This window comes from Poecile atricapillus, chromosome 2 (genome assembly GCF_030490865.1).
Source record: "Poecile atricapillus isolate bPoeAtr1 chromosome 2, bPoeAtr1.hap1, whole genome shotgun sequence".
NCBI classification, from domain to species: Eukaryota; Metazoa; Chordata; class Aves; order Passeriformes; family Paridae; genus Poecile; species Poecile atricapillus.
The window spans coordinates 109,141,070-109,166,000 of NC_081250.1; the positions used below are offsets into that span (position 1 = coordinate 109,141,070).

General features: G+C 36.0%; 1 long non-coding RNA gene across 1 annotated transcript in view; it reads left to right on the forward strand.

Moving 5' to 3' along the window:
• The window catches only part of LOC131576644 (uncharacterized), a 98,007-nt gene that overhangs the window by 39,133 nt on the left and 33,943 nt on the right, over positions 1 to 24,931 (forward strand). Inside the window, exon 2 of the long non-coding RNA XR_009277024.1 lies at positions 17,762 to 17,958. This is a non-coding gene — a long non-coding RNA (uncharacterized LOC131576644). The remainder of the gene's footprint in view (positions 1 to 17,761; positions 17,959 to 24,931) is intronic.

Consider the following 24,931-nt stretch of genomic DNA (forward strand, 5'->3'; position numbering starts at 1 on the left):
TATGATGCCAATAATGCATAGGTTGAATGAAAGGTAACCTGTCAGGGAATAAAAAGGATAGAAAACTTAAGCATAAGTTTTCTTAATGCATGCATCCTGTGCATAGTTTCTCATTGTATAGATTTTTGTATCCTTAGTTAAGCCCAAATATCTATGAAAATAAGGACGAGTTCCATAGGTAGAATAATATGAAAATCCCTATCTAAATTGTGAAGCATCTGTGGACAGTAAACATGAAAATTAAATGACTGAATAAAGAGATAGTTTCTTATATACTTTCAAAGTCCTTTGTGTATACTGATATTCATTTCCAAGTACTGCTTGGTATAGAAAGTATGTTGTGTCCAGGAGAGTCCATATACAGCTCAACTCCTTCAAAATTAACCTCCCCCTGTATAGATACCATATCTCTCAAAGGATCAGCTATTAGAATTTTAAAAATCATCTTCAAATTAGCAACATAATTTAATCTGAACTCTGATTCTCACAAGTGGCACTCACTATAGGTTATGGTGTATTACAACTGTTTTAGCTTTTGTCTGGGAAATAATATACCAAACGCTATTTGTACATAGATCTTTCTATATTTTTTTGGCCCAAGCAAAATAAAATAGAGGAGAAAAAGAGTACAAGGCTTAGGCTTCTGTTTGTTGTAAGCAGATCCTGGGTACTTTGTTTTGCCTGATGAAAACAGCACAAAAATGCTGACTGAATTATACATACAAGACACAGTGCTGAAGAAGAAAGGTGAAACAATTTTAATCATTTTAATAAACCCCCTATATTTAGTATAAATTCTCATTTAAATATTTCTTAAGAAATTGAATGGAAATACAACTGGGCGAACAAGTATAATTTTGCTTCTAGCAGTAGGCTGGACCAAAATTAATTCAACACTGCATATGGTCTAAAACTGAAGCTGGGGTGAATGAAGGTGAAGTACTGCTCAATCAACCCTATGATACCCAGTGACTACTCTCTGTTTGGATCTCAGACCCATCTATGCCCTTCAGCAAGTCTTGAACCTGACTGTTGTGGCATAAGGAAAAAACAAAACAAAACAAAACAGGGTGACATCCATAAACCAACTCTAGGGCAAAATAAATGTCATCAGGAAAAAATCAGGACCATCATATTCATAAGCAAAGTGTCTCCACAACATTTTCCTTATTCATTGCTCGGTAATGACAACTTCAAAAGATTGTATTTCCATTTACTTTGACAACAAACTCATTCAATCTATAGTTATTGAAGCTGGTTATTTCAGTATCAATTTATTAGCAGCATTAACATGAATGTTGATTGTTTTTAAATGCAAAACAATGTCTTTGTCGCTAATTTTAGAACTAATTTTAATTTGAACTTGACATTAATATAAACATGACAATGCCACTTTGCCACTGTGTATTGCCATCATGTATTTTTATTTTCTCATGGGAACTGACAGAATATGATTCATAATGACAATATTAATATAAGCCTATGAATAACAAATAAGGATTTATAATAATATTAACATACATAACATCATCTGTATTGAATCTGTCGACATTAATAACATAGATTTTTTTTTCTGAACGTGGTATACATTTTCACGTGTCTAGAAATGTCTTCATTAGTATACATTTATGATCACTCTTAAGCTTATGCATAGTCTCTTTTATTATGCAAATAAGGGTTATAACACACACTCAAAGAGAGCAACTCTCCATACATCATTTTTATCTTTAATAAGTCCTGTAAAAAGGAAGTAGGTTAAAAACTCATCCCCATTAATTGATATTGGTTTGCATTCTTGAACTAAAAATGTTAATGATCAAGGATATCTATAAAACTGTTACATAGCTTTTGTATATAAAATCTCTCAGAAAAAAACTATGCAAAAAGAGTATTTTTCAGAACTGACAAAAAAAAATAATGCAAAGGAAGATATTTACAACTTGTAGTGAAAGTTTTATCTCCACATATATACAGGTGCAATTGGGGACAATAAGACAGTCACAACGGCAGTTCTAAATGATGCATAGTTGTTCGAGGGCATATGGTACATTTCACTTTTAACTGAGATTTTTTTTCTACCCTTTTAGTGCTTTATGTTACAATCTTAACAAGATTTGTTAGTCCAGCTTGTTTTCTTTAAAGTACAGTTGCTAAAAAAAGCCAAGGAGGAAAACTAGTGTCACAGCCATCTGTGAAAAGAGACAGAGCAATAAATGTGTTGAATTGTGATGAGATCTACACCAGTAACGATGAAGGTCTCTGGGGAAATCTTCACATGCTGTTGATCTTCTAGTGAACTGGACCATCAAACACATCACTAACATTACAAGCAAATAAAACCTTTTTCCTCCATCTTCCTTCACTGTGTTTAAGAAGAAAAACTCATCTGTTTTAGCAATTAAAAGCAAATCTGATCAGCAATTAAACTATCTCAAGATGAAAGTGTGAGTGACATCTTTTAGCCCCAAAGAGTTCCAAAATCATCCTTCTGTTCTTGTCAGAGTGCAATTAGATTAAGTAGTTTCTATTGTCCATGTTGAGAAAAAAGCTACCTGGAAGTGAAGACTTTGATTCAAAGAGTTTTTTTAGAATGTCTGTAGGCAACCCATATGTCTGTATTGAATCTTCAGCTTGGAGCTTTCCTGAATGGGATGTAAGGTGGTTGTTGAAATCCACACAGCCATGCCTAATGTAAAATTTCTGAGGCTCAATACCATGCTTCTTTCTCTAGCCAGTGTCATCACTCATTAACAGATACAACTTGTCATGTATGATTAAAAATGTATTAATTAAAATTACTATGTCAAAAGGTTAACTATATGATTTATGCTATTTGATTATAAGTGTCTTTAGAGAGATGTTAGGCTTGATTCCTATTTACACCATAAGATATATTCCCTTTTAACTCAGAAAGATGAGTTTCACCGAGGGAAAAGGGGAAGGATATGTTGAGAGAATACAGCTTTTACTTTGAAATGGCTTTAAGAACCCTTTTGCAGGTAAGTTTGTGTTGGGGTAGGCAGAGGGATGCCGGCCCTGGGAAGTGGCCTGGCAGCCAGTGTTGCACATTGGTACAGGGAGAGACCGCGCTGCTTCTGGAGGAGGCTCCCCAGACCTGCACTGCAGCACTCAGTCACGGGGCAACACAACCTGTCTCTCTCCTCTTTGGTGGCAGCTGGCACAGCCAAATCCAACAGCCAAGTGGCACAGCCAGGTTCTGGCAGGAGTAAAGCTGGGAATTTCCCACTCCTCCCAATCCATCTGCTGTTTAAATAGTGGTCTGTACGTTTATGAATGGCTTCCATGCCAGGGTCAAATATGGACAACTGTGGCTCTGTTGCAGGGAATGCTATATGCAACTACTGCTATGGATGGCTGCTGTCAGTTTGAATATGGCAGGACAAGGCACTGTTTCAGCAGCTGCACAAAAAAACCCGACAGCTAGGAGTAAAATTAATCAACATGTTTAAGAATCTTCTTAAGAAATTACAGTTATTTGTGGGTTTGATTTTGGTCCTTTGGGAGTCACATAGCATATAATGGGATCATTAGTGTTTCATCTGGTGTACCTTAAGTGAAAATTGGGCTAGATTTCATGTCATCTATTGTATTTAAGTTCTTTACTCTCTTGGTTCTGTACACAAAATCTTTGAACAGCAGGATCAACATGGGATTGATTAGAGAGATGATTTTGGTCCTGGTCAGTTCTTACTATATGAGCTATGTTGAGTGGTATGTTTGCTGTCACTCAGGGTCTTGAGATCTGACTCACACCAAATGAATCCTGGAAGCAATGGAATCCAATGTAGAGAGTGCCTTTCTGTCTTTGTTATTATTTTAAAACTATAAGATGAAAAGAAAAAAAAACATGTAGGGAAGGAAAGCATTTTGAGATCGTAAAACTGGATTAAAATGTTTTTTTAGGTGTGTAGGTGCAAAGGAGAGCTATTTCATCTTTATTTCTCTGAACTACAACTTTTGTCATTGGTGTATTAGTTGTACTTCCACTTCGGTCCTGTGTTGTCTTCAGGATATGCTGAATCTGCTACTGGAGTGGAAGCTGGGAGTAACAACAAAGGAAAACAATCTATTCTTATGCTTTAGGAAAGATATTTCGAGAAAATCTGTCTGCAAATTTATTACTCTAGGCTGTTTATTTTTAAATGTTCAATGGAAAACCCAAGACTCACACCCTCTCAAGCCTTCCTCAGAGCAGCGTGTAACAGTGCTGCTTAAAGTCCAAAATAAAAAATGAAAAAAACCCAAACCAAAAATGTCAACAGAAACCCTAAATTAATGAATGTTCTGTAATATAAAATAAGAAAAATGAAAATACAATTAAGTACGAAATAGAATGCAGAATATTACATTAAACTCTTAATTTGTAGGGTTTCATGGGTATTGAAAAAAGTCTTGTTTCTGCAATATTTATTGTGTGGTTGAATTTCTATGTTTTATTTTCATTTAAGATTCAAACTCTTTTACATAGTGAGACTCATTAATTCAGAAAAGAAAATTTAGTTTATTTTATAAATCCTACTTATATAGTTCTTTATAGGTTAATGGAAATCTGCTAGATCTCTTTTATAAAATAATATGCTACAAATCTTTGATTAGATGTTTTTAATCTCTAATATTTTTTATGTCATTTTTATATTACCTATTATATCACTGTAATTGTTATGTATGTAGACATTTTCATAATATTTGGAAATAAATTACCTATCAGTTCTTGATGATTCTTGCTTTTAATGGACAGCTTAATCTCAGAACTTTTGTATTGTCCTTATAGCCTGCTCTAAAGGCTAGTGATAAGTAGTTTAATTGATTTCAGTAGTCTGTAACTCTAAGACTTTATCAGAGGGGCATAAAGTCATGCATGAGCTGTAAATACCAGTTGATTTACTTGGGGGTGTGGGTTGGAGGGGTTGTTTTATCAAATAGAGATCAACATTTATACCTGATGAAACCAGTGTTTAAAAACTGGAAATATTTCTACCTATCTTTGGATGATGTTTGGATGCTGAGTTCTTGCCTGAGTTAAATTTATTCTTTGGATCTTCCTCATTTTACAGACATTTATAGTGACCAGGACCAAGCTAACCACTTGTTCTCTTCCCAGGCAATCTGGATGATACTCTTGATATATCAGCTGCAAAATATTCATGTTAACCTTTACATTGTCCCCTACTAGCTTCAGCATCATCATTAACTGAAGTGTGGCTCACTTCCCTGAGGATAAATTGTTCCATTAAGGGGCCACATGAAGAGTATTACCTTCACAAGTAGGGAAGAGCACTGTGCAGTTTGGCAGATGCCTCTTAAGAAGAAGTGTTGGAGCAGGTGAGGCAAATAAGGGGAACATAACAAGGGCCACAACTCCATTAGACTGCACTGCCCAGTTAATTGCTCCTTGCTCCTGCTTACCCCTTGGAATACCCATGTGGATAAGTGATATACAGAGGTACTGAAAAGGTGACAGAAAGCTGTAGACAGATGAGCTGCCTGTCTGTTTGCCATAGGAAAAAAGAGACTGTGGGTGTGCATATAAATTAATCTATTGGCTGGTCTTCTCAGCTTTTCTTTTTTTTTGTTCCTGTTAACTTTCCCTGTGAAATGTCTTTCAATACCCTGACTTTTTAAAAGAAGAATTTCATAATTTGATGCAATTTAGAAGTCTCCTGAGTAACTGGATTCAGAGTGCCATTATATATTTCAGCCTCAGCAGTATATAAGCTATATTGAAAATAATAAACATAAGACTGAGATCTTTTTTTTTTAATTAAATGAATGTACAGAAACAAATTCAATCATCAACTAGTTCTTTAAAAACTGTTAAGTGTATATAATACCAAAAGCTGTGCAGCTGACATAATTTAGGAACACTTTCAAAAAAGGTGCCACCCTTACCAGAGCTTCTGTGAACTTCTGGACACAGGTTTTACTGAATCTTGGCTTTCATTGTTACTTTAAATTATAGACTTAAACTAAAAGAGCAACCTATTAATAAATACCATTCTATTTCAGCACAAAAATTGGGCCAAGGTAATGATAGAGCTCTGATTTAAACAAAGAGGAGATTTAAGGAAATAAATATCCACAGTGAAATTACAACATAAATTTCAGCTATTTGAATTGCAACCCAGCAAAGGCAGAGTTTTTTTTAATGGTTATAATTATTTTGGAGACTTTTCCTCTTTAGGCAGTTAAGCGTCTCAAAAAATGCTGTTTCTTTTGTCCTTCTCTTTGCCCTTATTCAAATCTAAACCATTGTAACATTCAAATAATGAAAACCATCAACAGAATATGTGGGGGAAGTATTATTATCCTCAGTTTTGCACATGAAGAACTGAAATCAAGACAGAAGTAAAAGGAATTGACCAGTTTCACCTAGGAAGTCTGTGGCACAGTAGGGAATAGAATGTAAGTCTTCTAAATCTAAGGTTAATTTCCTAACTTCTGACCCATCTAATCTCTGTAATTAGTCTCCTTTCCCATGTTCCAGCTTAGTGTGATGAAATATAACTCTAAGATATTGTGTTGATCCTTAATTTGTCTTATGTTGGCTTCTTCCCATTACCACATTCTTATTCTGTATTTCTTTTATATAAGGTTTTCTTTTTTCTTAGGCGATAGCATCTGGAAAAGAAAGAAATAGATAAGTTCGTTGCTGGGTTAGTCAATTATAGTGCCCCCAACCCTTAGAGTTGATTCAAGTTTTGACAAAAATATACACTACATAATTTTCAGATGTGAAGAAAATTATAAGTGATATAACATGACAGATATGAATTTTGCCTTTGCTTTTCAAAGAAATAATTTTTAAATTAAGAACAAAAGAGATAAAGAGAAAAGAGAGAGGGAAGGGAAGGTGCGGGAAGGTGCAGGAAGGGAAGAGAAGAGAAAGAGAAGAAGAGAAGAGAAGAGAAGAGAAGAGAAGAGAAGAGAAGAGAAGAGAAGAGAAGAGAAGAGAAGAGAAGAGAAGAGAAGAGAAGAGAAGAGAAGAGAAGAGAAGAGAAGAGAAGAGAAGAGAAGAGAAGAGAAGAGAAGAGAAGAGAAGAGAAGAGAAGAGAAGAGAAGAGAAGAGAAGAGAAGAGAAGAGAAGAGAAGAGAAGAGAAGAGAAGAGGAGATGGTGTTCATCCATTCCTTGCTTCATCAGAAGATCTTGTAATGCATTAGTCTCAAAAGATATCTGTTTTCCATGGTTTTCTGTCATCTTTAGCTGACCCCATTTTTCCTTTCATTGCCTAATAGACTGGCCTGGGAGGACCTCATTTGGATGGAAGAAGGAAACATTCTTCCTCAGATAGAATGAGGGCAAAACTAGTGATCTTCAGCAGCTCGATACACAAGCCCCAGTTACGTCAAAGCAAAGCCTGGGTGAGATTGTTAGGGAAAGAATTTCTGAATTAATCTATATTAAAGTGTCTGAAAAGGTTAATGTTCTTGCTGGCTAAGGCCTCCAAAATTAATTTTTTTACAAGAAGATTTGTACACTACTCTCCTTTGAACCCATATGACCACAAATACATGCAAGAAATACCTTACCCCACTTTCTGTCAATCTTAGTCCTGTCTTTAAATATTCAAAATTTTAACAATCATAAAATATCTAAATGTGTAAAAGTTTCTGCAGATAGCTGAGACTGACTTTCAAAGCTGTGAGCTTTTTGATCTCCTAAAGATCTGAGAGCATTTTGTAGTTTACACTTGCATAGAGGTGTTTCAAAAGAGATATGATTATCTCATGTTCATAAAAAAGCATAATGAGTTATTTTTTTTTTAAATATACAAAGCATTTATTTGTGTGAATATTTTTACACAAAAAAACCCCAAAGGTTTACGAGACAAAAGATCCAAAGAGCATTAACTTTGAAAGAACATAAGAGCACATGTGAATTTTTTATTCATATTCTTTTTTTTTCGCATATAAAAGGTGGAAGTGTTCCTTTAAACTGAAGAAATCCAGCACAATGACTTTTCTGAATCAGTTTTCTGTCGTCTTTAGTGGAAGAAAATACATATAAAATTTAGTTGGCATGAACTGACTGGTAAGAGAAAGGTTGCAAGCTAAAAAGAAATACTGAAGACTCTTCAGATCTCTATTTTTTGGGTCATGTATGATTTTTGAGCAATCTGTGTATGATTTAAGCAAATAGAGTTCATAATCGAGAGAAAAAAATATTTTTAATAACCGTGTAAATAAAATGTTTATTTTCCTGAGTAAGTTCTAGTTTGCATGAATAATCTAGATTACTTGAACTCATCAACAAAATTTAGTATACCCACATTTGAAGAAAATTGAACTTTGCTGAACTGTCAAACATATAATTGCCACTCAACTAATTGTTTTTATTGATTTATTTTGTTCCAAGAGAATAAGCAGGTCAGTCAGTTATAGAAAGTCTGATAAGGAAAAAAAGATACGTTCTTAAACATTCTCCACATAACGATTTTCTCCTCTAGAAGTGAAGGAAAAGCAATGTTGTCTTAAAATATCTGTGCAGAATTGAAAATAATTTCTCATTGTTTTGGCAAAAGAATGTGGATAATATTGGTTGCACTTGAACTGAGTACTGTGATTTATTTTAGAGTCAGTGTTATTCAATTTGGTGTTTAGCTGCCTTTTCATCATCTCTGTACTTATATCCACTGAGAGTAGAAGTTGCTGGGCACTGCTTATGATTGTTTGGTATTTCCTACTGGTATACTATGTGTGTTCCTTTGAGATAGGAAATATGAATCTTTCCTGGAGCATATGTGGCCCCAAAATGAAAAACCCAAACCTCCAAACTCCCTCCTCCTAACCTCTCCAACAACTATTTTCAAAGGATCTCTCCAGCTCCCTTATCTCATTAGTACACCTGATGGCTCTGCCCAACAGCTTTCCCATCTCTCTTCAGGGCCCTAGAAATGTCCAAATTGACTGCTATAAGCAATGTGTTTGGCTGTTGTTTCAAGTGAAATATGGACAGAATGTAATTTTCTTTGTTTCAGTATCGTATTTTTTAACTACACACTGTCGCCTGCCCAGAACATGTCTGATGAAACTGGAGAGCCTCATGCTCTCCTGAATTTCTAAGTACCACTATACTTATGTAAAGCTATTAACCAATATATGATGATTAATGTATATAATGAGTGATCAGCTCAGCTAAATTTCCATTCAAACCAGTGCACAAAGAAAAAAATGGAAAAAAATGTGGTGGGGATGACATAGGTTTGAAACTTGTTCCCTCATATCACTGGTGTGTGAAGGAGACATACAAGTGATTCCAGGTACGGAATTCTCATGCAGCCAAAGGGATATGTGATGTGATAAATAACTACTACCAGCCTTCCCTGTGACTTTCTTAGGTAGGCAAGTATTACAGAAATTTTGCCTTATATGCATAGTGAATTTGTTATCAAAATGCCCATTAGGTAATGTAAGAAGATAATTGCCATTTGCATATGAGAAAGACATGTACCAAAAAAGCTTCAGCTTAAACTTGCAAACATTGTAGTACAAAATATTGGTTTTTCAGAGACTTTAGCATACTTACAGCATTTTCTATTTATCTTTCCCATGGCTTTAATTACAGATGTAACTATTCAGGACCTTTGAAAAAAAAGCTCTATGTTTTTAAGATGATTACTCATCAAATTAGTAATTAGGACAATCATTGATAAAAAGCTTAATATGAGTGACTTCACTTATCTGACACAGGAATTTGTTGACAAAATTAGAAAGCAAATCCAATTCTCTGGGCTGAAGGTTCAAACAATACAAGGTTTGGTTCCCTTTTCTTTTTCTTTTTTTCTTTTTTTTTTTTTTTGGTACAAATATACCAACTTTTAGTACAAATGTTTCTGGGGACTTACCATTATGAACTGTACCACCTCTTCACCTGCAGAATACTGTTCACTGTACCTCATTAGAGTTCCAGCCTTCAGATCATATTATGCCTTTTCCTGCTGAGTTAAAAAATCATTGTACTATCAGAAAATTTCTAATTATATTTGTATCAATAGTATTTAGAACTTGAAAAGAAGTAATAAATTTAATGTCAAATTCAAGTGGATGGAATGATTTGACTTCACTTTGCCTGTAAACATGTGATGTATTGTTCTGTCTCCATCTGTAATGACCTGCACATTTGCAGTTTTCTGTTTTAAGAGACCTGGAAATATAATCCAAAGCTATATTCCCAGAGAAGATATATAGTGGGCATGCACTTCATAGGAGCACAATTAGAAGGCTTAATGCAGAAGGCTGCATTGGATTTTGGGCTGCAAAATTGCATTTCCATTTTTTTCTAAAATTAGTGTCTGGCTCAACATGTACTACTTACAGTCTCTGCACTAGCATAGCTTCCAATATCTAGTTTGCATCTTTCTATCATGCTGACCCAAAATCTAAATGGTCAGATGTGGATGTAGAAATCTGACCACTATTAACTTGATGAGTTTGTGCCTGGCTCTTGCACAGTCTAGATAAATTCCAAGGTACCTAAATGTTCTTTTATGTTTGACTGGCATTTAAATCTCCATTCACCCTTTAAATATCTAGGTGCATCCTAAATTCTGCTTGCAATTTTTCCTTGTGTGATTTTTTTTGGGTATGCTCATAATGAGCCAAGTCCAAATACAGTCAAGCAGCTCAGTTCCAACTTCCCAGCTATCTCCTGGAACAAAGGAGATAATGCTTTATGATCTCTCTGACGCAGTGTGAGCTCTCTGGGGAGAATGAGGACAGCCAGCAAGGGGAGGGAAAGCAAACTGAAGAGAGTCATCTGAGCCAGAGCTCCCACCTCCCCAAGGACTCCTCTAGCCAACAGTGAAGCCTTGTCTCCAAGGCTCTCTGATATTCACAAGTGCAGCAGAACCATGGGAGTTGTTAGAATTGCTTGGGTTTTGTTCAGTTTCCTACTTAAATGCAGTGTGCTGTGCTCTCTATCATTATGTCTGGGAGGAAGGTTACCAGACCAATTTTTTCTGAATATTTTTAGCTTATGCTGCTTCTTGTCCCTCAGCGTTTAGTGAAAGAACTAGAAAGAACAACATGTATTTTGTGAAATATTTCTCTTTGTCAGATTTTGATAGCAAATTTTGTCATTATTTCATCCACAGGTTTTCCACTAAAGAAAGGGTTATTCAGTCAAGCCCCCACTTTTTATCCTATCCACACTGGAACTAATCTTACTGGCAACAAACATAATCTTATTTGAATGAGAGAGAGTGAAAAGTGATATCAAATTCATTTCTACATTTAAAAAAATATTTTAATCTGCTTTGCTCTGTTTAGTTCCAACAATGACTGTATTCAGTTTATCATTCCAGACATTTCTTCCTGTAAACTTGCTTACCAGGTTTTGAAAATAGTTTTTTTAAGGGAGAACTATTTAAAAAAAATGTTCCACTTTGTCTGAGAAACAGTCATGTGGGAACTGCTTGCTCTCCCCTGAAAGGGTGTTTTCACTTAGAATTAATATAGCTTTATTTAATTTATGACATCACATGACATGATAAATTATGAATTAAAAATATCATTATTTTCTGTGTGAATGCTTGTCATCCATTTTGATAGAAAACTAATCCTGAAGCTTTTGATAAAAAGCTTCCAGCATCACATAGTAGCATCATTAGCAGCACAAGCTCAGAAAGGTCCTTTTGCAAATGGGGAGTCCTGGAATGTGCACTGCTCTTCTTTGTTTGGCTTTTATAATTTACTAAATTTTCATGTATAGTATATTTTATTCAAAGCTAAATAGAACAAATTGTTTACACTCAAACAATAGTTTATAGATAGCAGGATTTAAATATGACATGTGCTCTGCCCATCAGTTCTAGCAAGGAAAGAGGATGGATTCAGTTCTAGCATGGTTCCAGCTGCCAGTACTCTGTCAAGGAGCTGGTTTGTAAATTACTAATTTGCATATCTGCCCCAGCATACAATTTTAATTATTTTTTTAAATTATTTCTTAAAATTTCTTATTGTGCATTCATTTGCTTTCAAACTCAGCCAGACATGAAAAAATATCCTGCATGCTGTTAGGTATATGTCTGTAAAGAGCCTCTAGGTTTTTTGAAAAAAAACAAGAATATTTTTTCTGTTATTCTAGTTTTTTGATTTCACTAGAGAAGATGAAGTGACGGGCTAGAAATAATAACACAAAGCTAATTAAACCCCTTTTTATCCTAGAACATTTGAAATTGTTTGGCTGAAGTTTCAGTCAAAGATTTGTGCTGTTTCTTCTTTTAATCTGAACTGATTCACCCATTCCAGTGAAGCTAAGAATAGATTTTCTGTCTTTGTATGATTCCTGACTGTCTGTAATCTGGGGAATTTAAAAAGGAATGTAATGACTTTTACATTTGCTATGGGGAAGTACTTGGAAGAAATTCTTTCTTTGGTACTCAGTTTTTAAACAAAGAATCTTGAGAACAGCTTCCAGCTTATTCAGCATCACACATAAACTGGATCAACAGCACCTCTTGGTTGAGTTTCTAGCTGTTCTGCTTGACTGAAATATCTCACACTGCATCTGATTTTCTCTTTTTACTGATTATAGCTTTTGTGGCTTTTGTTTAACCTAGGCTACATTTTCAGTTAAGGGGAAAAGAAATGAAAGTAGGGGCAAAGATCCAGCGCTACACAGACATCATAAATCCCAGTAATATGAGCCAGATAAATACGGCTCAGAAAAACATGGTTAAACTTTATTGGTGAGTTTGCTTTTAATATGCTTTTCACAGCAGCCAGTTTTGGTTGTTGTTCATTTCAAACAAGAAAGGTGAAATGCAAGGAGAGCTACAGATAATTTGGGTGATCTGTGGCGAAGAGTCAATGTCTGCCTGCCTGCCTTCTTTACAACTATGACAGCTATTTTTGGTGGGTGAAGTGTATGTTAGGAAGAGAGGTAGCTGCAAAGAAAGAAAAAGCAATAGCAAAGGGAAAAGCTTATTCAGAGATTTCTGCCAGGGGAAAAAATATAATCAAGGAAAGGTCAAGCTAGAGGAGGTTCTAAGGGTAACCTGACAGTGCCCAAGGCTGAACATCTAAAATAAAATGCATTCACTGTAAACACACTTAGGTTGTTGCTTACTCTGGTGCAAATCATGTCAATTGCACCAATGTCTGGTGGGCAACTTGACAGCAATGTGTTTTCTTCACTGAAATTTAAAGAGGAAGCCAGTTTAGAGATGAATTCAGACAATGGGACAGGAGAAAAGAAATGAGAAGTTAAATCCTGGGAAGTTTGCTGGGTTGATGCATGTGTAAACAGACACCCAGCTGATCTTTGGTGATAATTAGGGTTTGACACTGCAAAAGTCTTTATCGTCTCTTTCTAAGTCATGCATTCAACAAAGCATTTGTATATAGACAATTTCACAGTTACAGGTAGAGCTGTGAGAGACACTTTGACAATTTCCATAGTTAAATAAGTGCATATTTTAAGTGGCTTGCACGGAACCATTGTATGCCATTCAAAATGCCTTTTATAAATTGTAGACTCTAAGGAGGAGAAGCACATCAAATGTGCTAAAAGTTCAGACAAAATAAAGCTTATTGAAGGAAAGATTATTCTTTTGATAGACATCTGAGCTGTATAAAAGCAGCCCTTTAGAGTAGAAGAGAGAATGATCAATATAGCAGTTGCTCCAATGACAGTTCAGTGAAACTTTGAAAACATTTATTAGATATGTATTGCTATTTTCTTAACTGGATTATCAGAAACAGCACACAATATGCCATTAATTTAGTCTGTTTAACGATTTTTTAAACAAAAGGTTTGTAAATTTATCTCGGCCTCTTAACAAACAGTAGGTTACATTGCCAATAGTTAGCAGAAGGAATGTTTTCTAAAGACTCCAAATAAATCAAAGGGAAAATAATTAGAGCAAATACTTTTTTTAAAATTATATGTTCCAGCCACATGGAAGTATTTTTTTACATTTTCTAAACTGCAGTAAAAACAGTCGTTTTACTGTTAAATTTGTGAGGGAGAAAAAATAAACCAAAAACAAAGCATCATTCCCAAAGCAAAGCCTCCAAAATGTTTTTTTTTCCTTTTTCCTTTTTTTTTTCCCTTCACTTTTTAAACAAAAGTCTTTAGGTTCATACAAGGAGTCACATCTGGTCCTGTCAATGTAAACCAGGAAGACATAGTTTATTACTAAGAAACTACACAATAGATATACTTTTGAAACAAGCAGCCCTAAAATCCCCAAAACACTAACACTGAAAAAGGCATACCAACATTTTAACGGCAGCCTTAACTGTGCCTCTGTTCCAGCAGTCATTCTCTGTGCACTGTATCTGCTATAAAGAAAGAGTTCATTTGCAGGTGTATTAGTTCCTTTTTCTTTGATGACCAGTAAAGGATCAGAAAAAATATGGTCTTGATATGAAAGAGAAGAAAATTCAAGGTGGAAAACTATCTATTACATTGATTATGGAATCCCTTGGTTCTTCTATACATAGGCCAAAAGGCCATCAGAAAACTTGGAAACCAATACAACACTGAGTTTTAAAAGTGTCTTAGCTACTTTTCCATTTAGAGTTTTTTCTGCCACTACACCACTCAGGGCTACATAAGGTGATAAGGGTCTGACAGTTTGTTAGAAACTGTGCCATGAGAGTCCTGTGATTCAGATTCAGACTTGAGCTCTCAATCAGCTCACTGGAGACGCTGACTAAGACAACAGTTCTGTATAATTTCAGTTATTTTAGACATTGCTATGCTTACTCAAAATCACTGCTGCATTAATGTTTATGCTTGCCATACCTCAAGGCCTGCTGTTGGAATCAAAAAACTTTGGCAGCAGAAGGACAATCACAAACTGGATGCCCAAGCGCCTGCCTCAGGTTTTTGACATTTTCATACATTTAATTATATATGTGTTTTCCACTATCTGAACTGCAAAGCAGAATTGCAAAGCCTCAGGTTTACCTCCTGAATCATCATCCAGATGGGTGGGTATGGTTTTTATTCTAAAATCTTTATCGCTGAAAAAGAGAGGAGAAGATTATTGTCTGCTTTTCAAGTCACATGTGGAGCTGCAGTACTGGCAGTCAGAACAATCTTGTTTTGACTTGCAAAATGAGCACAATTGATAAAGTCACTGAGGGAGAATAAATGTGAAATATGAGTTACCATTTTTATAGCATCCTTTTTCTGATTATAACAGCCACTTTTAGAAAAAGTAACCTTGGCGATAATTTTGTTTATTGTTTACATCCATTTTGAATAAAGTTGAGTTATGGGAATGCAATAAATAGTACCAACAACATTTCTGAACAAGCTGCTAAAACCTGTATTTCTATTCAGCTGCATAGGACAAATATAAGGAATAACACAAGTCTATTCTCCTCAAGTGTACATGTGATCTTTATTTTTTCATTAAATCAGATAATTTTAGATTTTCACATATAATTGGCTTCATATATTAAATATGAATATGCTACAGATGGAAAATGTAAAATAAAAGCATTAAACCAGTTTGAATTATTGTAAAAATAGATTTGGACAGCTGAGTTTGAAATCTATTGTAACTTAGGGATCTGAGGGGATGCAGTAATAAAACAGTTCTGGGACAGTGTAAAAATCAGAGTAACTTTGCCCCTGGCCTGTTCCTGGTGGGGAAGTTTTAGTGGTTGAATTACAACAGTGCAGTAAGTTCTCTTCCAAAGGGAAATGCAAAAACAGACTCCAGAAACCTTTGGAATAGCTGTAAGTTTTCATTAAAAGCAAGTATTTTAAGAGAAGCCAAAACTTTAAACAACTTTCTGAAAACCCAATCTTTCTGTTATTTGCTTTCATTACTCTTGATTGTTTTTTCTACTCACAAACATAACTACAATAGATCAGATCAACTTACCTTTCCAATTATACTAAATTGATAAAAGTTACTATATTACAATTATATATTATGTTCTGATCGATAAAAATGGGTTCCTGATTTTGGCTGGAATAGAGCTAATTTTCTTCATATTAGTTGGTATAGTGCTGTACTTTAGATTTAGGATCAGAATACTGACCAAAAAAAAAAAAAAAAAGATATTTTAGCTATTGTTAAGCAGTGTTTACACTAAATCAAGGGCTTTTCCTTTTCTCACATGACCTGACCAGTGATGAGGCTGGGGGAGCACAAGAAACTGGGAGGGGACACAGCTGGGACAGCTGACATAAACTGCCCAAGGGTGTATTCCATGACATATGACATCATCCTGACTATACAGGAGGAAAGGTAGCTTCGGAACTGACTGGGCAACAGGTCATGAGCAATTGCATTTTGTATCAGTTGTTTTGTATATAGGATTACTATTATTATTATTATTATTATTATTATTATTATTATTATTATTATTATTATTTTGCTTCCTTTCTGTCATGTCATACTGGTTTTATCTCAAGCCATGAATTTTACCTTTTTTCCCTATTTCTCTCCCCTATCTCCATGGGACTCTGAGTAAATGAATGACTGTGTTGTGTTTAAGGACCTGCTTGGTTAAACCACAATGGTCCTTTTCTGGTGCCCAACATGGGACTTCTTCAGCACTTGCCACCTCTTTCTCTAGTGGTATTATGAAATCTTTGCTTTCTGGATAGTCCACGACCACCACAGTCCAAAATTCCTGAGTGAGTGGGGTTTACTATTTAAGCTATGTGATCAGTGTGACCCACTTGCTCTGTGTAGAATCAGCTGCATGATGTGTAGAGGGGACCCTTCCTTTCAAACATCCAGTCCAACACTGGCAGACGGTGTGCTGGCAGGAGCTGTGCTTGACCACAAATAATTTTTGAAGCAGCTCAAACCACTATCTCTTTTTTCAGCTGGAATATAGTAGGCCTCAGATCCTTTGTATCCCAGACTCAAAAACTTAAAGGGTTGACCTAGAGACTCACCTGGTGCTTCCTGCCAGAGGGTTCCAGGTAGAGATATTCCTCTTGGCTGTGTTGTAGAGCACATTTTTTATTGCTCTGTCCAAAGTGGCCCAAGATCTTCTGCATGAGCTATTTCCTGTTTGATTTTTTTCAAAGGCTTGTCATTGCTTAGGGCCCCATTTGAAATCATTCTTCTTCTGGGTCACTTGACAGAGAGGACTGACAATCTCACTGTAATTTGGAATATACATTCTACAAAGCTCACAGCTTAAGAAAGCACAGCTGTTATTTTATTGGTCACATCCATTGATCCATTGGCATCTGGTGATGTTCATCTAGCCATTTTTTTTCTAAAAGCTCGTTCTCCCATGAAGGTTCCATGACTTTGTTCTATGGCAAAACAGTTTTCAGAAGGATTCAGACTGTTTCCTGCCCCTTCTCAAGAACCTCTTGTGTTATGTAGCATGGCACAATAATATCATCAATGTATCTCAGGTTTCTGGAGCTCCACTCTGTTCTAGTGCAGGCTGGATCAGTCTGTGGCAGATGGCAGTGCTGTGCTTCTATCCCTGAGGCAGCTGATTCCAGGTGTACTGGACACCTTTCCAAGTAAAAGCAAATTATGACCTGCACTCTTCTACCAAAGGGATGGAGAAAAATGAGATATCAGTTGTGGCATAAGAATCTCTGCTGGGGAAAGGCCGGGCAGCAGTCGGTGGGTGGTGAGCAATTTCACTGTGCATTGCTTGGATTTTATTGTTTTAATTATTAATCTCTCTTTTAAATTACAGTTATTATTATTATTATTACAATATTTTATTTCAATTACTAATTCTTATTTGAGCACACAGGTTTTTACTTTTATCTGATCCTCCTTTCCATCCCACCAGGATTGTGGAGATGAGGGCAGTGAATGAGCAGCTGCATGGTACCTAATGTGTCTGGGGTTAAACCACAACAGAACTATGAATAATTCACCCTTAAGCTGCCAGCCCAGATCCACCTGAGCCACTTCAACCCTAGCAGCCTGATCCACCTTCTGGATCTTGTTTTGTTCTCCAGTATCCTGGGTTAACCCACAACAATGGTGAGTGTTTAATTGCTTTTATGGACTTCAATTCTAAAAGTTAATCTTTGCAACCCAGTGAGATGGTGAAAGGGGTTCACATGCCTCACACCTTGTCATCTGGCCATTACTGTCCTCCTGCTGGAGAGCAGCACCCCTCTCACACAGCTGCAGAAGGGAACATTCATCAACACCTCCCTTGTTCCAGTGTCGCTAACAAATGCGCATTGAAGGCTTCTATTGTTTTAGCTCTACTAAGATTTGTGATGTTTTTTCCTTCTCTGTCCCCTGGAGGAGTCACAGGCTGACAGCCCCAGATGCAGTTAGTAAGGGTGAAGAATCTGGCCTATTAATGGTCTTTACTGGAGCCATGAGACTGTTCCTAAGACTGTGGCTGTGAGGCAATCAAATGCTTAAAGAGATCCTTAGTTCTTGCATTTGCTAAAACCAGGTCCTGACAACCTTGTTCTTTAATTCTGAGCTCTTATATAGCATGTATTTTCCTTCTTCTGCACACACATTTTTATTCCACATTTTTTCCTGCAATAATAATCTGAGCATTTTATCAGAAGGCTTGTCCATATATTCTTTTAAAAATTTTATTGCTATAGCTAAATCCAAAGTAGTTTTCCCTTTCTCAGCTGGGATTTTTACTAGTGCTATGACATAAACCTCACTAGTGCTCTCGGTGTTTGTTTACTTTCCAAGGACCCTCTATTACTGTGCAAAGAAAGAAAATTCTGTAATTTGTTTATGTCCTGCACAGTTTCTTTTCTTATAAAAATGAGCCATTTAATTTCTATCACACTGATTTAGGCCTAGTTATATTCACCTTGACTGGCAATTGCTCTTTTTTCCTTTTGTTTCATGCCCTAATCTGTGCTCTCAAGACATAACTGGTTTTCCAGAAAGCAAAATATGGGCTGATGAGGTGTCATTTTCTCCTAGAGGACTAATCTCTCTACAGACCATATTCACTCAGGGGTAATCTCACAAAAGTCAATGAAATTGCAGTAGAGCCACATCTGGCCCCAAAAGTCAGTCAATGAATCTACTTGTTACAGGGGTCTGCTTCTGCTTTCCTTCCTCTTATACCTCTTAAGTTTGCTGAGTGAATGACACTAATGGCCTGGTTCCAGACATGCCTGTTGTACTTATTGCTCACTGTATTCCCCTTAGTTTAACAACTAAATGGCAGAAGAGAGGAAGAGAAAGGAATTATCTTTCTTTTCTGTGATTCTGCTGGCTGTGCTTTGTGGGATGAGTGTGGGATGAGTGGGGGATGAGTGTGAGCCTGTCCTCTTCTTACATCCTGCTTGACGAGGACAGGAGGAGAAAGTGGCAAAGTGAGTGGAGATCTGTGGGAAAGGATGAGTTTGTGCATGATGAGATCATGCAACTGCACAGCAGAGCCCAGATCCCCAGAACTATGTACATTTCTTTTCTAAATCTCAACTTACCCTTGTGACCTTGGTTAAGTTAGGCAATCACAAGGCAAAGGAAAGCTAATTTCTGTAAAAAAAAAAAAGACCCCACACGTTAAACCAAATGAAAACAGACCCTGAGTAATCTTTGCTTCTGTGTATTACAAATATAAAATAGATTTCTGAGCTCATAAAAACAAACTTCCCACATTACTGAGGAAAAGATTGATGCATGGGAAGACATTTCAGTAAAAAATCTTCTATAGCAATAATTACCCTAACTTTTTTACCCAGAGAGAGGCAATTAAATTTGGAAACAAGTAACTGCTGTACTCACATATTTACAGAATTGATCTGTGCTATTCCATCAGCTCCTCTGCCTCATTTGACTCATTAAAACCCCTTATGAAATATGTAATGTTTAGCTCCCTTTGTTATTTTAGTTCAGCTACAGCCACTCAGAAGTCATTCTTGTATGATAGTAAGGTTAATTCTTTAGCATAAGCACTATATGGGAGTGTAACTGGGATAACCAACCTGGAGGCAAATAGCATTAGGCTCATTTTAAGGGGTCTTCAAACACTTGTTTAGAATTGCCTGCAGACCTTGGGCAAAGCTGATCTTCAAAGTATGGGGCTTGTCTGAGGATGAAAGTGGGCATTGTTATACATAATTAAAGAGAAGGTTGAAATTGTATATATTTGCTTCAATGGGAAAAATATCACTTGAATATATTTTTTATTCACTAAAAAGAAACCTTCAGACTGTGTGCTAAAAGTGATGCTTTCATCAACATTGACATAAAGCTAGATACAGATCTGATCTTCAGCTAAAAATACTAGGTAAATTGATTTCACTGCAAATAATAACAATAATGCTTCAAATTGAGCCATGTGAGGTTCTGCTGGTATTTTCTCTCCTGAGTATTGGTTTTATCTGTCTGCTGTCACCTCAGCAACATGAGCTTCTTTCTTTGTAGTTGAGAGAATTCCTAGGGACTTCAAACTACACAGATTTCCTTTTATTGACTTAAAACTGAAGCTGAAAAACAACAGGAGAGAGGAATGTCAGCTCTTCAGCTGCATGGATTTTTTCTGTCGGTAAATTCATTGTCTTCTGAAGAAAAACTCAGACTCATTTTATTGGAAAAGTTTCAGAGGTTGTGTGTAGAAAGGCCACTGCAATGTTGTGGAACACCCCATTTATAAGTCTGGGGTGGAAGAATGCTGATGGTGACTTATGGTGAACAAAGAAATTGGAAGGGAATTTTCTTGTGGCAGTTGCAGTCCTGCTGGTTTTGTTAACCTAAACTCTGTATATGCACTTGCCTGGACATGACATTGTAATTGATATGCATTATTAAGCTTGATATGGAATTGGGACAAAACAAACACAGTTTTTCTGTTCCTTAAAATGAAAGGTCTAGATAAACCGTAGAGACACCAGTGTAGTAGCGAAGGACTGAGAGGGAAGCGTAGGTACCTGAAGTGTCATCACAAGGTTATGACTTTATCTCTGCTTCTGCTACTTTACGCTCAAATATGTGTTAGTGTGATACTAACCCAGCAAAGCAAGCAAAGAAAGTAAAAGCAACCTGTGCTGGGACTGAGTGGCTGCTGTCAAAACGGAGAAGTAGAACCTGACTCTCAGACACCTGATGGGCTGTGCCACATCACATCAGGCAGTCACACAACAAGATGTGTCAGTCTGATAAACTGATGGGTACAAGTAGTTCTTCAAAAGTTAAAAGGAAAAAGAAAAGAAGCAAATGTTGTTGCCCCATCTCCTTGCATCGAGCTCTCTTCTTGCATTTGGGCACTTTGTTTTTCTTCAAGTGTGCTGAATTAACACAAGTACAGAGTATCCAGAATAGCCAGAATAGGAAGGCTATATGGATCTAATGGCTCCCTGTAGATTTTTTCATGGTGTAGGTGACTAGCAGTTCACAGAATCACAGAATATGCTGAGTTGGAAGAGACCCACAAGGACCACTGGGTCCAACTCCTTGCCCTGCACAGCACCATCCCAGGAGTTGCTCCAAGTGACACTATAAAAACTATTTACTCCCTGAGTGAAGTGGTAAGTTATATTTGTGCCTGTGGGATATTTAAACAACCTTTGTGAATGCATGAAGGGTCGCATGCTATCCCTCAGAATCAAGGTTGTTTCTAGGGCTACCGATTCATTCTGAGGTGTGTATGAAGAAAAGCTTTCATGTATGCCATTTCCCCCCTCCATTCTATCAAAGTGCAACATTTACTAGTTTATTGGCATCCTTTGAATAAACCCAGTATGCTGAGTATGTAAATCATACCAGAAATTAAATTGAATTATTTGGTTCAGTAAATGGCAACAAAACAGCATGGACATCTACAACCCCTTGTGAAGTGCTATAGATACAGACCTGAAAATTTTTGGAACACTTTTGGTTTATTTTACACAAATCACATCCTGTTTCTAAGCGCCTATCACAAGAAATGTTTCTGGAAGACTGCCTTTTACCTTCAAAGATCTCTCACGATGCTCAGTCTTTAAACAGAGCTTTCCATTACCTTTATACAAAGAACAGGTCTCAAGCATTTTTCTTTTCTCTTCAAAGTAGCACTGTTTTAAATAATGAACTGTTGCCAGGAGCAATGGCACAGGTTTATTTGTGGTTGTGTATTTGTCTGTCTGATCATTATTTCTGCTCTTTGACCGTCTCTAACCCAGCAGGTACAAATAAATCCTCAGGGCTTAAAACCTTCCTACAAGTTATTTTCTCTGGTCACCTGTCAAGAGCATATTTTTTCCTTTCTTTCTTTTTAATATTATTTATTTGTTTTTGTTTTTGTTCTGAAATATACTGTTTTAGTTTTTTTTGTTTTTTTTTTTTTATAAAACAGATCAGGATGTTGACATCCAGTGACTTTATTTCTGTCTTTTATTATAATTTCTGTGAATATAACTCGATGATCTACAGCTAATAGAGTTGAGACATCTGTAGGAAAAAAAAGCACAATTCTTAGTGTACTTAAGAAATAAAAAACATAGTAACACAGAAGTTAGAGGGCTACTTCCTTTAATTTTCCATCTCTTTAAATACCATGGCAGTAGAAGAGGAAAGGGTATATATCTCAGCGATGAACAATAATAAAAACATCTCCTATGTAAACGCTGTGTCTAATAATGACACTTCACCTGTCCTGAACCTGATTTTCAGTTGATGCAAGTAAGAATAGTTCAGTAGAAATCAGGACATCATTTGTATTTCTTGCAGAAAGAGCACATTCCATGAATCATTGGTACATTTAGTATACTTCAATAAAGACTTCGCAATTATACAACTTTTACTTCTACCATATTTATACTCTGCGTGGATACTAAAATATTGAAACGGAGGGAACAAATTTTGCAGATCTAATCTAAGAGTGTGCCTCCATCGCTCTCCTAGGAAATGATCCCATGTGTCCAGGATTCTCACTGGATGGGATAGCAGAGTCATCAACAGGCTCAATGCATATTTAATAAGCATTACAAGGAGAGGCTCTCTGTCTCAAATAACAAGCTTCTTCTGTATCTGGGAAGTTACAGTTGTTTGGTGTGATGGTTTATTAAAATGGAAAGTTCTCAGGAAAATGCTTTTTCTTTGGCTTTCATCAGTAGAGGTAATGAGAACAGAAGGGAAAAACATGTAGAAAAACAGTCCACAGCATTTTGAGAATGGGAGATGTCAGTCTGCTGCTCTGAAGGAACTTTCATGCCCCTGATTCTGAGCTCTAAAAGGTGCTTATCAGCATGGGTTCCTTCTTTCTCTACATTCATTTTTTTAAGAATTAAGTTTTATTTTAGAGGAAATGATGAAATTGCAAAATATTAACCAGATTAATTGCTTCCATTTCAAAGAAGCAAAACTGCAAAGGATCTTTCCATCAGCAATTGATGCACTGCTGCAAAACACACAAATCAGTTGCTTCTTAAACCAGTAAATTTGCCTTTCATCTGGATGCAGTAGACGTTCTGTGAGATTATGACATTTGATTTTCTCCTATAAACTGTGAGGCTTGCTGTTGTGTTTTCTTTAAAATTAACCTTTCAATGTTGTTCCAAAAACCTGAAGAATTCAAGATCCAGAGAGTTTGTCACTCAAAGCATGACTGAACCTGAACTGAATTCTGGAAGTTATAGATAATTTTTCTAACAATTCCTATTTATGTGCTTAGGGTGATTTTCTTTGTAATTAGATTCCATAAGCCAAATTTTTCCTGAAGACTTGGTGGTGACCCAGCAAATTAATTAATTTAAATATCCTAAACGTGTTCTAAACCCACCAAATGATTGTATATCTTAATTGGAGCATTTAAAACCTTTGGAATGGTACAAATATTAATATTAATTCATGAGTAGTATGTTTTATGCTTGACAGACTAAGATACTTTTTTATATGATCAGATTTTATTTAAGAAGAAAAAAAAATCTTAGCTTCTTGGAAGTAAACTAAGATAAAAATATGTTAGAAAAATGTTAGAAAAACATTACATTAAAGGTCAATTTTCAGCAAAAATAATGAAAGATTAAATCAGATTATGCAACTAGTTCAATATTATTTATGATTATTCAGACAACTGTCTGGCAGTTTTGAAAATGTGCAAAGGTACAAAACTTTGAGGAGCGTGTTCAAAAATTGATATTAATCTTAAAAATACCCCTAGAAGTGTCATATGCTGTAAATCACAACTCTCTGGTCTTCATTCTCTGGCTTTATTGTTTCAGCTATCCAGGTACAAGAAGAAGGTGTATTATCATGCAACCAAGCCACTGACTATAACAACTACTAAATAATAGAAAAGAGAAAGAGATACTGTGTCAAGTACTGTTTCCCTGAGAAGTGCACTTACTGAGGTCAATGTTGACTGTGACAATTCGTGACTATGCAGCATGTAAAATCACATAGATTAATCTGAAATTTCATAATCTGGATTGCTGTAACAGTTCCTTAATAAGGTAGAAAACAAATTACATGAGGCTTATATTTTGGAGGAAAAAAAAATAAATAAATGGGGGAACCCCCCCAGTTTATTCTTTTAATATTAAGGCAACCAAGTAGAATTTATGGAAGTGCATGTGTCTCAATAATCAAGTTATGCCCTTAAAAGCCTTTCAATAACTTCTCTGAGAATGCTGGGAAAAACTTGATGGTTCCTTTTCTTCTGGTCACCTGAAAGTACTGCACATTAAAGTGTCAATTCAGGCAAAACCATTCTAGATCTAACCTGCTCTAGATTTCTCATAGTGCCACCTTCATCGCTGTCTGTTTTGAAGCTTCAGTGCATCAAAGCAGTGCTCTGGAAAAAAAAAAAGGCTCAGAGCTTGAGAATAGAAGACAAAATGAATGAACAAAATAAAGAAATAGGAGAGTTCCTGATGATACTTCAGGAGATAGGGGAGATTATTTCCAGAATTTGGAAAGTTTCAGACAAAAATTTTGTTGATAGGAATATGCTTCCTCATATTTTCCTGAAAGGAATAAAACAAAACCAAAAAGAAACCACCAAGTCATTGGGCCTGAAAAATCTAGTAGAAATAAATGG